The following is a 15,205-nucleotide window of genomic DNA, read 5'->3' as shown; positions in this document are numbered from 1 at the left end:
GGCAATGCTCTTGGATTGCATTTATTGTTTGTTCCTAGTTGCCCTGAGTAGATGGTGATGGGTCTTCTTGAAATACTGCCACATAATTATGCTTCCATGGGAGCTTTGGATAGGAATTTCAGGATATTGACCCAGCTTTGAAGTATGTTCAGTTCAGGGTGTTCTGTGATTTGGAAGGAAACTGGATGATGGTACTCCAACAACATTGTTGCATTTGTCCTTTTTGGTGGTAGAGGTTGCAGGGGAGAGAATTGCTTCTGAAGAAACTTAAGTTGCTGCTGTGCATGATGTAGATCGTACATCATACAGCCACAGTCTGCCCATGGTGGAGGGGTGGACATCGAACCCAATAGGGGCACTGATTAAGCAATCTACTCTGTCCAAGATGGTGTTGAGCATCTTGAGTGTTGTTGTGGCTGCACTCATCTGAGTGAGCGGTGAGTATTCCAGCACACTCCGGACTTGAGCTTTGTAAATGGTGGAGAGGCTTTGAGAGGTCAGCAGATGAACTACTCTTCACAGAGCACCTAGCCTCTGCCCTGTACTCATATCCATGGTGTTGATATAGTTGATCAAGCTCACCTTCTGGTCAGTGGTGAACCTAAAGGTGATGATAGTGGGGGACTCCGTGATGGTAGTATCTGCCGTTAAGGCATTCAGCTCTTGAATCCATGTCTGGATCAAGGCTGTGATGAGGTCTGGAGGAGAGTGATTCTGATAGAACCTGAACTGATGAACCTCATCTATATCCTGAAGTGTCTTTAATACTTCTGTAAAGTATCTTTAATACTTCTATAAAAAAAAGTAAAGTAAGTTGTGAGGAACAGACAAAGAGGCTGCAAAGTGATCTAGATAGGTCTCTGTGTCTCAGTGATTGGTCATTGTTGTAATGTAGGAAACGTGGAATTTAGGACTGAGGAGAAATTTTTTCACTCAAAGGGTTGTCAATCTTTGGAATATTCAACCCCGGAGAGCTATGGGTGCTCAGTCGTTGGGTACGTTCAAGACCGAGATTGATAGATTTTTGGATACTAAGATTAACCAAGGAATATGGTAGAACTGAGGTAGAAGTTCAGCCATGATCTGATTGAATGGCGGAGCAGGCTCGAACAGCTGAATGGCCGACAACTGCTCCTATTTCTTATGCTCTTATAAGTCAGTCTCAAACATTTCCTTTAAGGGCTAAAGAGCCCCAGTTTCTCCAATCTTTCCTCATAACACAATCTGTTGACAGTAGGAATCAGCCTTATGGTCCTGCTCTGCACCATCTCCAGGATTTGAATATTTTCCTTGCGCCTTGGTGACCGAAACTGAACGCACTGCTGAAATTGGAGTCTGACCTAGTTGCCATCCAATGACTTCTGCTGCTGTAGGCACATGTGAATATCAGATGAGGATGAGATGATGCTCACCTGTTCTACTGGCCACAGTCAAATAGCTGGTTACTGCCCAGGCTTGAACATGATGCAAAAACTGAGGTATCAGATGGAACCATACCTTCCATTGAGTTCTGGTGTGCAGTTGTAATGGCAAACGAGCCAAAGGTGGGCAGCGGAAACGTTACAAGGACACCCTCTAAGCCTCCCTGATAAAGTACGATATCCCCACTGACACCTGGGAGACCCTGGCCCAAGTTCGTCCTAAGTGGAGGATGTGCGTCCGAGAGGGTGCTGAGCACCTCGAGTATCAACGGTGAGAGCATGCAGAAATCAAGCGCAGGCAGCGGAAAGAGCATGCGGCAAACCAGTCCCACTCACCCTTTCCCTCAACTACTATCTGTCCCACCTGTGACAGAGTATGTGGCTCTCGTATTGGACCGTTCAGCCACAAAAGAACTCACTTCAGGAGTGGAAGCAAGTCTTCCTCGATTTCGAGGGACTGCCTATGATGATGAGCAGTGGTAAAGGAAGACATTTTGAGAGGGAGTGAGAGGGGTTTGCCACAATTTTTTTTTTAACAGCAGCTGAGTTCTCAAGGAATTAACTTGTAAATGAGAAGCTGGTGAAAAAAGAATGTTTGTTTATTGGACAATTTAGCATGGAGCCAATGCGTCTGCTACTGTCAACAACAATACCCTCACATTCAATATTATAAGCAAGACATTCAGATCACACAAAGCTTCAAAACTTTGTTTTCGGTAAACTAGTCTTTCAGTGCTTTTTCTCTGCTTTGAAATCCAGTTCCTTTTTGGGTGAGCTTCAGCTGTGTGGGGGAGGGTAAGAGAAAGCTGAAGGTAGAGAAGAATTACGTAAAATCTACAGCAACAAGCCATTCGGACCAATTGATCTATGTTGGTGTCCATTGCCTCACTGTACCAGGACTGAAGAATGATCTGACCAACCCTTGCTGTTCTCCCTGCCCCCAGGTTTTTCCTGTATTTCTCCTCTCCTGAAACTGCTGACGTGTTGGTATATGGTTCCAGGGATTCTGACCAGCCTCATGTCCCTCACACAGTCATCATTCTTCATCTGTGTGCTTTGTGTTGGTTAGCTATTTGATCAATAGGGTTGTGCCTAATCCTGCCCTCACCTGACAACTATGCTGAGGCACCTTGCAGTTGGAATCACGGATAACAATCAATTGGCTGTGTTTTTCTCCCTCCCTGGCCCTGGAATGCAGTGGCCAGTTGTCATGCTTCCTGCTGCCTGGGCTGTGATTGGCTGGTTGAGTGTATTTTGAGATTGAGTCCTGGCCGCTGTGTCTTCAGCAGTCTAGACCCTAAACTCTGGAATTCCCTCCCTAAATTCGATAAGGTGCCACACAAAAGGTTACTGCAGAAGATAAAAGTACGCGGAGTCAGAGGAAATGTATTAGCATGGATCGAGAATTGGCTGGCTAACAGAAAGCAGAGAGTCGGGATAAATAGGTCCTTTTTCGGGATGGAAATCGTGGTTAGTGGTGTGCCACAGGGATCGGTGCTGGGACCACAACTGTTTACAATATACATAGATGACCTGGAAGAGGGGACAGAGTATAGTGTAACAAAATTTGCAGATGACACAAAGATTAGTGGGAAAGCGGGTTGTGTAGAGGACACAGAGAGGCTGCAAAGAGATTTAGATAGGTTAAGCGAATGGGCTAAGGTTTGGCAGATGGAATACAATGTCGGAAAATGTGAGGTCATCCACCTTGGGGAAAAAAAACAGTAAAAGGGAATATTATTTGGTATGGGGGGGAAATTACAACATGCTGTGTTGCAGAGGGACCTGGGGGTCCTTGTGCATGAAACTCTTGGAATATTATTTGAATGGGGAGAAATTACAACATGCTGTGTTGCAGAGGGACCTGGGGGTCCTTGTGCATGAATCCCAAAAAGTTAGTTTGCAGGTGCAGCAGGTAATCAGGAAGGCGAATGGAATGTTGGCCTTCATTGCGAGAGGGATGGAGTACAAAAGCAGGGAGGTCCTGCTGCAACTGTATAGGGTATTGGTGAGGCCGCACCTGGAGTACTGCGTGCAGTTTTGGTCACCTTACTTAAGGAAGGATATACTGGCTTTGGATGGGGTACAGAGATGATTCACGAGGCTGATTCCGGAGATGAGGGGGTTACCTTATGATGATAGATTGAGTAGACTGGGTCTTTACTCGTTGGAGTTCAGAAGGATGAGGGGTGATCTTATAGAAACATTTAAAATCATGAAAGGGATAGATAAGATAGAGGCAGAGAGGTTGTTTCCACTGGTCGGGGAGACTAGAACTAGGGGGCACAGCCTCAAAATACGGGGGAGCCAATTTAAAACCGAGTTGAGAAGGAATTTCTTCTCCCAGAGGGTTGTGAATCTGTGGAATTCTCTGCCCAAGGAAGCAGTTGAGGCTAGCTCATTGAATGTATTCAAATCACAGATAGATAGATTTTTAACCAATAAGGGAATTAAGGGTTATGGGGAGCGGGCGGGTAAGTGGAGCTGAGTCCACGGCCAGATCAGCCATGACCTTATTGAATGGCGGAGCGGGCTAGATGGCCTACTCCTGTTCCTAATTCTTATGTTCTTGTATGTTCTTATGTAAACTTCTCCGCCTCTCACTCTCCTACCTTTACGACACGCCTTATAACCTACTTCTATGACCAAGCTTTTGGTCAACTGTCTAACGTCTCCTTGATTAGCTTGGTGTTAATTTTTGTCTGATTACACTGTTTTATTCCATTAAAGGCGCGATATAAATGCAGGTGTTGTTGAATCTGAGACCGCCATGTCAGTACCGCACTAAACAATGCATTTAGCAACGAAGCCACAAGGACGCTTCATCTTTGTAAGCTCAAAGGAGGTTATTTAATCTAGGAGAAATTGCATGCTCCTCTTCTGGGGTCCAAAGTGAATGATGACCAAAATTGTTGTCACCCTTGAGACTGATTTGTTGCGTTAATCCCTCCTGTTTACTGAGGCATTCACAATACAGGACTTCAACAGGCTTCTTAAATCAGCTATTCCGCATAATTTATGATGACACTGGCTGGGTCATAAGAAAAATTACGACACAGAAGATGGCCATTCAACCCATTGTGCCCGTGCCGGTCAAAAAAGAGCTACCCAGTCTCATCCCACCTTCCAGCACTAGGTTCGTAACCCTGTAGATTACGGCTCTTTAAGTGCACATACAAGGTATAAGTACTTTTTAAATGTGATGAGGGTTTCTGCCTCTACCATCCTTTCAAGCAGTGAGTTTCAGACTCCCACCACCCTCTGGGTGATGAAATGTTTCCTCCCTCCCCTCTAATCCTTCTACCAACTACTTTAAATCTATGCTTCCTGGTTATTGACCCCTCTGCTAAGGGAAATAGATCCTTCCTATCCACTCTATCTAGGCCCCTCATGATTTTATACACCTCAATTAAATCTCCCCTCAGCCTCCTCTGTTTCAAGAAAAACAACCCCAGACAAGGTCCCACACAAGAGATTAATGTGCAAAGTTAAAGCACATGGGATTGGGGGTAGTGTGCTGACATGGATTGAGAACTGGTTGTCAGACAGGAAGCAAAGAGTAGGAGTAAATGGGGACTTTTCAGAATGGCAGGCAGTGACTAGTGGGTACCGCAAGGTTCTGTGCTGGGGCCCCAGCTGTTTACACTGTACATTAATGATTTAGACGAGGGGATTAAATGTAGTATCTCCAAATTTGCGGATGATACTAAGTTGGGTGGCAGTGTGAGCTGCGAGGAGGATGCTATGAGGCTGCAGAGCGACTTGGATAGGTTAGGTGAGTGGGCAAATGCATGGCAGATGAAGAATAATGTGGATAAATGTGAGGTTATCCACTTTGGTGGTAAAAACAGAGAGACAGACTATTATCTGAATGGTGACAGATTAGGAAAAGGGGAGGTGCAAAGAGACCTGGGTGTCATGGTACATCAGTCATTGAAGGTTGGCATGCAGGTACAGCAGGCGGTTAAGAAAGCAAATGGCATGTTGGCCTTCATAGCGAGGGGATTTGAGTACAGGGGCAGGGAGGTGTTGCTACAATTGTACAGGGCCTTGGTGAGGCCACACCTGGAGTATTGTGTACAGTTTTGGTCTCCTAACCTGAGGAAGGACATTCTTGCTATTGAGGGAGTGCAGCGAAGGTTCACCAGACTGATTCCCGGGATGGCGGGACTGACCTATCAAGAAGGACTGGATCAACTGGGCGGGCAAATGCATGGCAGATGAAGAATAATGTGGATAAATGTGAGGTTATCCACTTTGGTGGTAAAAACAGAGAGACAGACTATTATCTGAATGGTGACAGATTAGGAAAAGGGGAGGTGCAAAGAGACCTGGGTGTCATGGTACATCAGTCATTGAAGGTTGGCATGCAGGTACAGCAGGCGGTTAAGAAAGCAAATGGCATGTTGGCCTTCATAGCGAGGGGATTTGAGTACAGGGGCAGGGAGGTGTTGCTACAATTGTACAGGGCCTTGGTGAGGCCACACCTGGAGTATTGTGTACAGTTTTGGTCTCCTAACCTGAGGAAGGACATTCTTGCTATTGAGGGAGTGCAGCGAAGGTTCACCAGACTGATTCCCGGGATGGCGGGACTGACCTATCAAGAAGGACTGGATCAACTGGGCTTGTATTCACTGGAGTTCAGAAGAATGAGAGGGGACCTCATAGAAACTTTTAAAATTCTGACGGGGTTAGACAGGTTAGATGCAGAAAGAATGTTCCCAATGTTGGGGAAGTCCAGAACCAGGGGACACAGTCTAAGGATAAGGGGGAAGCCATTTAGGACCGAGATGAGGAGGAATTTCTTCACCCAGAGAGTGGTGAACCTGTGGAATTCTCTACCACAGAAAGTTGTTGAGGCCAATTCACTAAATATATTCAAAAAGGAGTTAGATGAAGTCCTTACTACTAGGGGAATCAAGGGGTATGGTGAGAAAGCAGGAATGGGGTACTGAAGTTGCATGTTCAGCCATGAACTCATTGAATGGCGGTGCAGGCTAGAAGGGCTGAATGGCGTACTCCTGCACCTATTTTCTATGTTTCTATCCAATCTTTTCCAGTCCTGGTAACATCCTCGTAAATCTCCTCTGTACCCATTCTAGTGCAATCACATCCTTCCTGTAATGTGGTGACCAGAACTGCACGCAGTACTCGAGCTGTGGCCAAACTAGTATTGTATACAGTTCCAGTATAACTACCCTGCTCTTGTATTCTATGCCTCGGCTAATAAAGGAAAGCATTCCGTATGCCTTTTTAACTACCTTATCGACCTGTCCTGCTACCTTTAAGGATCTGTGGACATATACTCCAAGGTCCCTCCGTTCCTCCACATCTCTCCGTATCCTCCCATTTATTGTGTATTCCCTTGCGTGTTGCCTCTCCCCAGAATGGGAGGGGTCAGAGGGGGTCACAGCCATTGTACTCACCAGGTGCTGGAGGAGGAGGGGAGACCAGGTCATCGGTGAAGAAGGAGAACTCCAGATGGAGGCAGGGGGAGGAGATGGAGGCCCGATAGCCAGGTCCAGTCGCCGCGGGAAGTCCAGCTGGGAGGTCCAGGTCGCGTTGAATCGGCCAGCCGCTGCAGGAGGTCCAGCCGGGAGGCCCAAGTCGCATCGAGTCAGCAGGAGGTCCAGCCAGGAAACGGCGATGTGCGGTGTGGTGTAAGGCCTGAGGTAGGCCCGAACTTTGAGAATCGCGGGGTTGGGATTAGGGTGGGGATTTAAGTCATTAAGACCCCTATTAGGGTCTATTAGGGCTGGGGCTTGGGGAAGTTTAGACAGTGGAGACATGGACCATGTACGGTAGACATCTCAAGTCGCTTGTGAAATAACGCCAGCGATGTCTCCGCAAGATCCTGCAAATCCCCTGGGAGGACAGACGCACAAACATTAGCGTCCTCGTCCAGGCCAACATCCCCAGCATTGAAGCACTGACCTCACTTGATCAGCTCCGCTGCGCAGGCCACATAGTCCGCATGCCAGACACGAGACTCCCAAAGCAAGCGCTCTACTCTGCACTCGTCCACGACAAGCGAGCCAAAGGCGGGCAGAGGAAACATTACAAGGACACCCTCAAAGCCTCCCTGATAAAGTGCGACATCCCCACTGACACCTGGGAGTCCCTGGCCATAGACCGCCCTAAATGGAGGAAGTGCATCCGGGAGGATGCTGAGCACCTCGAGTATCGTCGCCAAGAACATACAGAAATCGAGCGCAGGCAGCGGAAGTAGCATGCGGCAAACCAGACTCCCTGCCCACCCTTTCCCTCAACGACTATCTGTCCGACCTGTGACAGAGACTGTGGTTCTCGTATTGGACTGTACAGCCACCTAAGAACTCATGCTAAGAGTGGAAGCAAGTCTTCCTCGATTCCGAGGGACTGCCTATGATGATGATGATGCCCCTCCCCAAATGCATTACCTAACACTTTTCTGGATTAAATTCCATTAGCCACTTTTCTGCCCAACTGACCAATTGATTGACACCTTTGTGCAGTCTAGAACTTTCCTCCTCACTGTCAACTGTATGGCCAATTTTAGTATCATCTGCAAATTTCTTTATCATGCTCCCTACATTTAAGTCTAAACCATTAATATATACTACAAAAAGTAAGGGACCAAGTACTGAGCCCTGTGAAACCCCACTGGAAACAGCCTTCCGGTCACAATCTGTGCTTTCAATCTGTACTTTAATGATGGCTTTAATAAAACTTTATTGGAATTAAGAGGGCTATTAGCTGATGTTTGAGTGAGAGCGATGTATATGGTTTCTTTATTGAGAAGGAAGGGGGGGCGGGTTTATGTTGGCTCATTATTAGGGGGTAGAAACTAATATATTTGTCTATTAGTGAGTGCGGGGTGTTAGTGTGTTTATCAAGGAAAGGTTTGATATATCGTAGGCTATTGGGATTTTTTTGGGGTACTTTTGCATTTCATGGATCTATGGTTCAGTTCACAGGAGACTAATGTCCGCACATCAGTTCTCCGCTTCTGCATCTGCTATTAAGGGCACAGTTTAAAAACCGTGCATGTTATCTTTGTTAGATCTGATTTTCTATAATTATCATATTTTTCACAATTGTAGAAAGGAGCAGCTTTCTTGGTGGCCTCTCCCAACGCACTCTGTAAAAACTGACCTTTTTAAAAACATGTGTCAATATGCAAAGAAGCATTATCTTCCCTCCCCCCAGCCATTTTGACTCTTGTGTTATGTAGCCATTATGGAATGATACTTAAATAATGCATGCACTGCCAGGCTCCAACATATTAAAAAGTGCTTTTACACTATGTGAATGCACAGTGGAGGGAGATCGTCCTCCACTGTGCACTACATAATGTAAAATAAATCCAATTTCTTATACTGGTGACATCATAGATCCATGTGGGTCTACAATTCTGCCTTTTAGAGGAGGGAACTGGTTTTAGTGAAGTAAGCTGGGTAGATGGTGTAAAATGCACATGATTAGTCACAGAGGATGTTATTTGTGACTTTGATTAGGGCTGTTACAATCCTGTGGCAGAGACAGACATTAGCAAGATTCAGATGTGGAGTTTTGGGTAAGATTTGGAACCAATTTGGAAGACAACAACATGCTCAAGGTTTTTGGAGAGAACAGGTGATAGTTTGCAAGGACAGAGAGGTCAAGGGTGGGGTTTTAGGGGAGGGTGACAGTACTTGAGGAGAGGGAACCAGTTACAGTGTCCGCTGGCATGGGGGCCAGGAAGGGAAGTTGGATCGTGAGCAATTTAATGGTAATGTGGGGGGGGGGGGGGTCTCAGACAAGATGATAGGATAGAAACTGAGAACAACCAAGGGTTAGGACTGGGGCAGGGGGTGCCTGGGAGGAGGTTTGTCTTGATGGGCAAGGGGCAGGGGAGAAGCAGCGGAAAGAATGGTCTTAATCTTGGTGACAAAGAAGTTTGTGAGCACCTTGCACTTGTTGGAAGTGAAATTACAAGGCAAAGAGGCCTAAGGAAAAGGTTGGTAGTGGAGAAAAGAAGCCAAGGGCTATCTCTGGTTCTGCAGCAGTGGGTGGTTTTAGCACAGGAGGGTAACGTGATGGATGGCTAAACCAGATATGTGCCAAATATGCTCAGGTCTGCGCCATTTGGACTTGAAGGAGTGAAGATGAGGATGCTACTGGAGGAATGACTAGGATGGGAGACCGTAAACATTTTACAGGTGACAAATGGCATTAAGGGTGGTGTGAGGGAGTGATAAGCAGATTGATAGCTGCAGAAGTATCATGGTGACTGGAAGGCCAAAGGCAGTTGGGAGTTTGAAAATGCAGTTGCAATTGACTTGGGGGAGTTTTTCCAGGGCCGGATGCAGAAAGAAGTTGCTTTGGAAGTGGGTAGGAGGGTGTAGGTGGTGAGTGATACAACAAAATGGTCAAAGATGGCCTTGTCTGTGATCAAGATCATGGGAACAGGAAGATCAGGTGAGCAATGCTCCCTGTCAGCTGCGCTTTGTTCTGTGCGGCGTGTTTCTTTTACTGTGCGGCCCCATTAAATTTCTGTACATGTGCAGCACTTACACTGGAAAAACCAGTGAGCGGCCTGTGCAGGACCTTTTCCATTACTGTGAACATTGCAGGTGAGATGCAAAGATCGAAGATGTGGTTGTAAATATGAATTGGTGCGTTTATGTGGAGGGATAGGGTTTGGGAGGATCGGAGGGGAGTGAAATCAGAGGAGAGAGGGCATGGTGTGTTGAGGTGAAAATTGAAATCACTGAAATTGAGGAAATGCTCAGCGCAGAGTTAAATGTAGTCCTTACTACTAGGGGGATCAAGGGGTATGGCGAGAAAGCAGGAATGGGGTACTGAAGTTGCATGTTCAGCCATGAACTCATTGAATGGCGGTACAGGCTAGAAGGGCCGAATGGCCTACTCCTGCACCTATTTTCTATGTTTCTATGAGAGAGATAAGGCAGGCGGATATCTGGGCAAAACTGATGATCAATTGGGGGAAAAGAGAATGATGATTTAAAGGAGTGCCAGAACAAGGCAAACTGCTCAAAGGAGGGAAAGATGCTATAGTGGCATATAGACGTTTTGTTTCCTGTAATATTTTTGGCCCAGCGCGAGCCATTGAAAATACCGCGCATGCATGGTTTTTACATTGAAATGTTGGCAAGTCGGCTGCGCGGGTTCCCTGGAGCACCGCGCACCTTACAGTAAACACTGGCTGTCGGGGGAGAAACCAAAATGTGATTTGATGATGATCACACTGCCTACCTGGTAGTTTGGACACAGCAGGTGGTGGAAAGTATAGCTGCATGGGAAGACTGTAAGAAGCAAGGTGACACCACTTGTGAGTCAAGTTTCAGTCAAAGCCATAAAGCCAATGCTAACATCCACAATAAAGTTATGGACGGCAACGGTCTTGTGCAAGGGTGAGTAGACTTGCTGGCAGGAAATGCGAAGGGGGTTGTGATTGTTGATCCACTGGCGGAGTCCGAGGAGTAAGCTCTGAGTGACGTGAATTGGATGAGTAGGAGGTTTGCGAGATTAGCCACTAGCAGGTATGTTGGCCAGGCGGCTGGCAATAGCAGTGGATGGGACAGTTGGAGTTGATGCTGCTGCCTATAAGGAGGCAACGACCAGTCTCCATGGGCCTTTTGGAGAATGACGATAATCTGTGGGATTATCCAAGGGGAATTCCAGCCTGGGATAGCGGAAAGAGAGTATAGAATCATGGAATCTTACGCCATTCAGCCTGTCACGCCTGTGCTGGCTCTTTGAAAGAGCTGTCCAATTTAGTCCCACATCCTGGCTTTTTCCCCATAACCCTACAAATTAGTCCTCTTCAAGTACATGTCCAATTGCCTTTTAAAGTTTCCTATGGAATCCGATTCCACCGCCCTTTCAGGTAGTGCAATGAGTTCCAGATCTTAATAACCCTCTGTGAATAAGTTTCTCCTAATTTCCCCTCTAATTCTTTTGCTAATTATTCTCAATCTATGACCTCTGGTTACCAACCCACTTGCCAGAGGAAATAGTTTCTCCCACTTGCTCAAATAAAACCTTTCATAATTTTGACTACCTCTATTAGGTCTTCCCTTAACCTTCTCTGCTCTAAGAACAATCCCAGCTTCTCCAATCTCGCCACATAACTGAACTCCCTCATCCCTGGTATCATCCTGGTAAACTTCCTGTACCCTCTCTAGGGTCTTCCTAAAATATGGTGCCCAGAATTGTACACAGTACTTCAGCTGAGGCCTAACCAGAGATTTGTAAAGGTTTAGCATAACTCCCTTGTTTTTGTATTCAATATCCTTATTTACAAAGCCAAGTATCCCATATACTTTCTTAACCACCTTCAAAGATTTGTAAATATACACTCCAGATCCCTCTGTTCTTGCACCCACCTCAAAATAGTACCATTTAGATTATACTGCCTCTCCATGTTGTTTCTCCCAAAGTGCATCATTTCATACTTATAAGCATTAAATTGCATCCGCCATGTGTCTGCCCATTTCATCAGTCTGTCTATTTCTTCCTGAGGTATGCTACTGTCATGCTCACTATTTACTATGTTACCAAGTATTGTATCATCTCAAACTTCGAAATTGTACTCCATTTATATATAACAACAAAAGCTATGGTCCAAATAACGACCCTGGGGGACTTCACTGCATACTTCTCTCCTGTCAGAAAAACATCCGTTCACCACTTCTCTCTGACTCCTATCCCTTCAGTCAATTTCATACCCAAGTTACCACCATTCCTTTAATACCATGTGCTTCTATTTTCTGAATAGTTGGTTATGAGGTACTTTTTCAAATGCTATTTGAAAGTCCATATATGCAACATCTGCAGCACTACCTTCCTTTCTGTTACTTCATCAAAGAACTCAATCAGGTTAGTCAGATACGATTTGCCTTTAACAAATGGGTAGGGAAGCAGGGAAGCAGTTGGGATAGGGATTGGGAGGGCAAATTACTCAAGAGGGGACTCAGTTCTGGTGCACCTCCCCTCTGAGAACTCACGGTGGAATAACAAAATATCCACATCATAGATGTTAGGAGGTGGTTCTTTTCCCAGAGAATAGTGGGAATGTGAAACAGACTGCAAGAGATCACCTGGTATAAAGGATAGGTACTGTATAACATTAATCAGGGCCAGAGTGGTCTGGACTAGGTTCGATCACCTAAGGAGGTCAGAGAAATTTTCCTGATTTTTTTTCCCCCCTGCTTATTGGCCTGGATTTTTATCTTTTTTTGCTTCTGCGAAGCGATTACCTGGCTTTCAGGTGGGGTTGTGAGCAATGTTTCCTGAAATGTTTTTAGGCACTGCGTACCCCCTGCCCATTCAAAATATCGCACATGCGCGATTTTTGCAGTGACAAGCCGGCAAGCCAGTTGCACGGACGGGTTCCCTAGAGTGCTGTGCTGTGCGGTCACGCAGCTTAAAGGGAACATTGGTTGTGAGTGTATAGTAATGCACAAAGCAACACAGTTGTGTGGGACAAGCTGAATGGACCAGTGGATCTTTTCCTGTCCGCCCCTCCTTATCTCTGTAACCTCCTTCAGCCCTACAACCCTCCGATATCTTCGCTTCTCCAATTCTGGCCTCTGCCGCATTGCCAATTTTAACCGCTCCACCATTGGCGGCTGTGGCTTCAGCTTCTTAGACACTGAGTTCTGGAAATCCCTCCCTAAACCTCTCTACCTCTCTCTACTTTAAGTGGTTCCCTAAAACCTGTCTCTTTGACTAAGCTTTTGGTTACCTGTCCTAATATCTCTATGTCGTTCGGTGCCAAATTTTGTTTGATAATGCTCCTGTGAAGCGCCTTGGGACGTTTTACTACATTACAGGCAATACATAAATGCAAGTTGTTGTTGTCATTGTACACATGTTCAAATGGCACCTCAATGAGGTACCAGAGGACACTGGAAGCCATGGAAATACACCCCAAACAGGTTCCTTCAGGAAAGGAAAAACATTGGGGAGGGGGAGATCAACATTGACAGAATTGAAAAGAATGACTCCTACATCAATGGAACAGATAAGCTTCAGGCCCCACATATACAAAGCGAAGTAATGAATTTGTGGAAAAACAGTAGGACGTTGAGCCTTCAAATTGTTTTTGTAGGTACGCTCTTTGTACTGGAATGGGTGGGGCAGAGCCTAATGGTTGGCTGTTGAGTTGCTGAAGCAGGTGAGCATTGTGTTGCTAATTGGATATTTAACTAAATATCTACTCAACTATATGGCTGATGTCTTTAATGGAAAAGCTCAAGGGAAAAGGATAGCAGTCAGAGCTGTAAATGAGGCACTTTTATCTCTGGTGTTATCTTGATTAAGTGTATTGTTCAGTTGTGTATCGTACAAAAGACTGAATATTTTGAACTGACCTAGTTAACAGCTCCATAGAATACAAAAAAAGAATTTAGAAAACATGACTTGTTTTTATTTGCTGTGTGGCTTCAGAATTTATTTTAGAGACTAGTGCCAAGGGTGCAGTTAACATAAATTATGGGGGCTTTTGTCTATGTGGAGATGATTTTTTTGCCTGCTTTTTTCAGTGAGATCATTGTTTGTCTTTTCCCTTCCCCCAGTTTAAACTGTCCTCGGTCTCTGGCGCTCTCATTAGTGGGCAGTCGAGTTAAACTTATTTTGTTCACAATGGTGATCAGATTAGATTAAACTCCAGCACATTAATTTAAATTGAATTAAATCTCCATATCTGGAAAAATTCAATGGTGCTTTTATATGTGCAGGATGAACAATGAGGGTAGGGTTAGTGGTTTTGGGTCTAATAACTTAGGAGTACCATGGATGAGATTAAATCCGAACTCCTAAGGAGACTGGAACTCTCACCCTCACTAATTACTGAGAAAAAGTCGACGAGTAAAAACGGTGAAGTATATTTTACTCTCATATATACTTTTTTTTTGCTAAAATTGACAAAAGCTGGAATTTGAGCCCCAAGGTGCCTGTATATCTCAGTCCACTGTTGTGTCATAAATATTACACAAGCTAACTGTTGATTCTTTGAGTAGCTCAGGTTACTTTTTCTCTGGACACTTAGAAAATCATAACATGATTAGGCACAGTCAACATGCTTTTATGAAAGGGAAATTGTGTTTTGACAAATTTATTTGAGGTTTTTAGAGGAAGCAACTAGCAGGGTAGATAAAGGGAAACCAGTGGATGTAATATATTTGGATTTCCAAAAGGCATTCAATAAGGTGCCACATTAAAAGGTTATTACACAAGATAAGGGCTCAATGGATTGGAAGTAATGTATTCATATGGATAGAGGATTGGTTAACGGATAGAAAACAGAGTAGAAATAAACGGGTCATTTTCAGGTTAGCAGACTGTAGCTAGTGGGGTGCCGCAAGGATCAGTGCTGGGGCCTCAGCTATTTACAGTATATATTTATGACCCAAGTACAGGGACCGAGTGTAATGTATTGAAGTTTGCTGACGATACAAAGCTAGGTGGGACAGTAAGCTGTGAGGGGAACACAGAATCTGCAAAGGGATATACATAGACTAAGTGAATGGGCAATAAGATGGCAGATGGCGTATAATGTAGGGAAATGTGAGGTTATTCACTTTGGTCGGAAGAATAGAAAAGCCGAATATTTTTTAAATGGTGAGAAACTTTTAAATGTTGGTGTTCAAAGAGATTTGGGTGTCCTCTTGCAAGAAACCCAGAAAGCTAGCATGCAGGTACAGCAAGCAATGGTGAAGGCAAATGGCATGTTGGCCTTTATTGCAAGGGGGTTGGAGTATAAAAGTAAGGAAGTCCTGCTCCAATTGTACGGGCCT

General features: G+C 45.1%; 1 protein-coding gene across 4 annotated transcripts in view; it reads left to right on the top strand.

The window, feature by feature from the left end:
* The window catches only part of foxn2a (forkhead box N2a), a 74,132-nt gene that overhangs the window by 3,705 nt on the left and 55,222 nt on the right, over nt 1-15,205 (top strand). The gene's annotated exons all lie outside the window — the stretch shown is intronic.

Source organism: Pristiophorus japonicus, chromosome 9, assembly GCF_044704955.1.
Source record: "Pristiophorus japonicus isolate sPriJap1 chromosome 9, sPriJap1.hap1, whole genome shotgun sequence".
Lineage (NCBI taxonomy): Eukaryota > Metazoa > Chordata > Chondrichthyes > Pristiophoridae > Pristiophorus > Pristiophorus japonicus.
The sequence above is the reverse complement of the archived record's forward strand: the minus strand, read 5'-3'. Positions and strand labels throughout refer to the sequence as shown.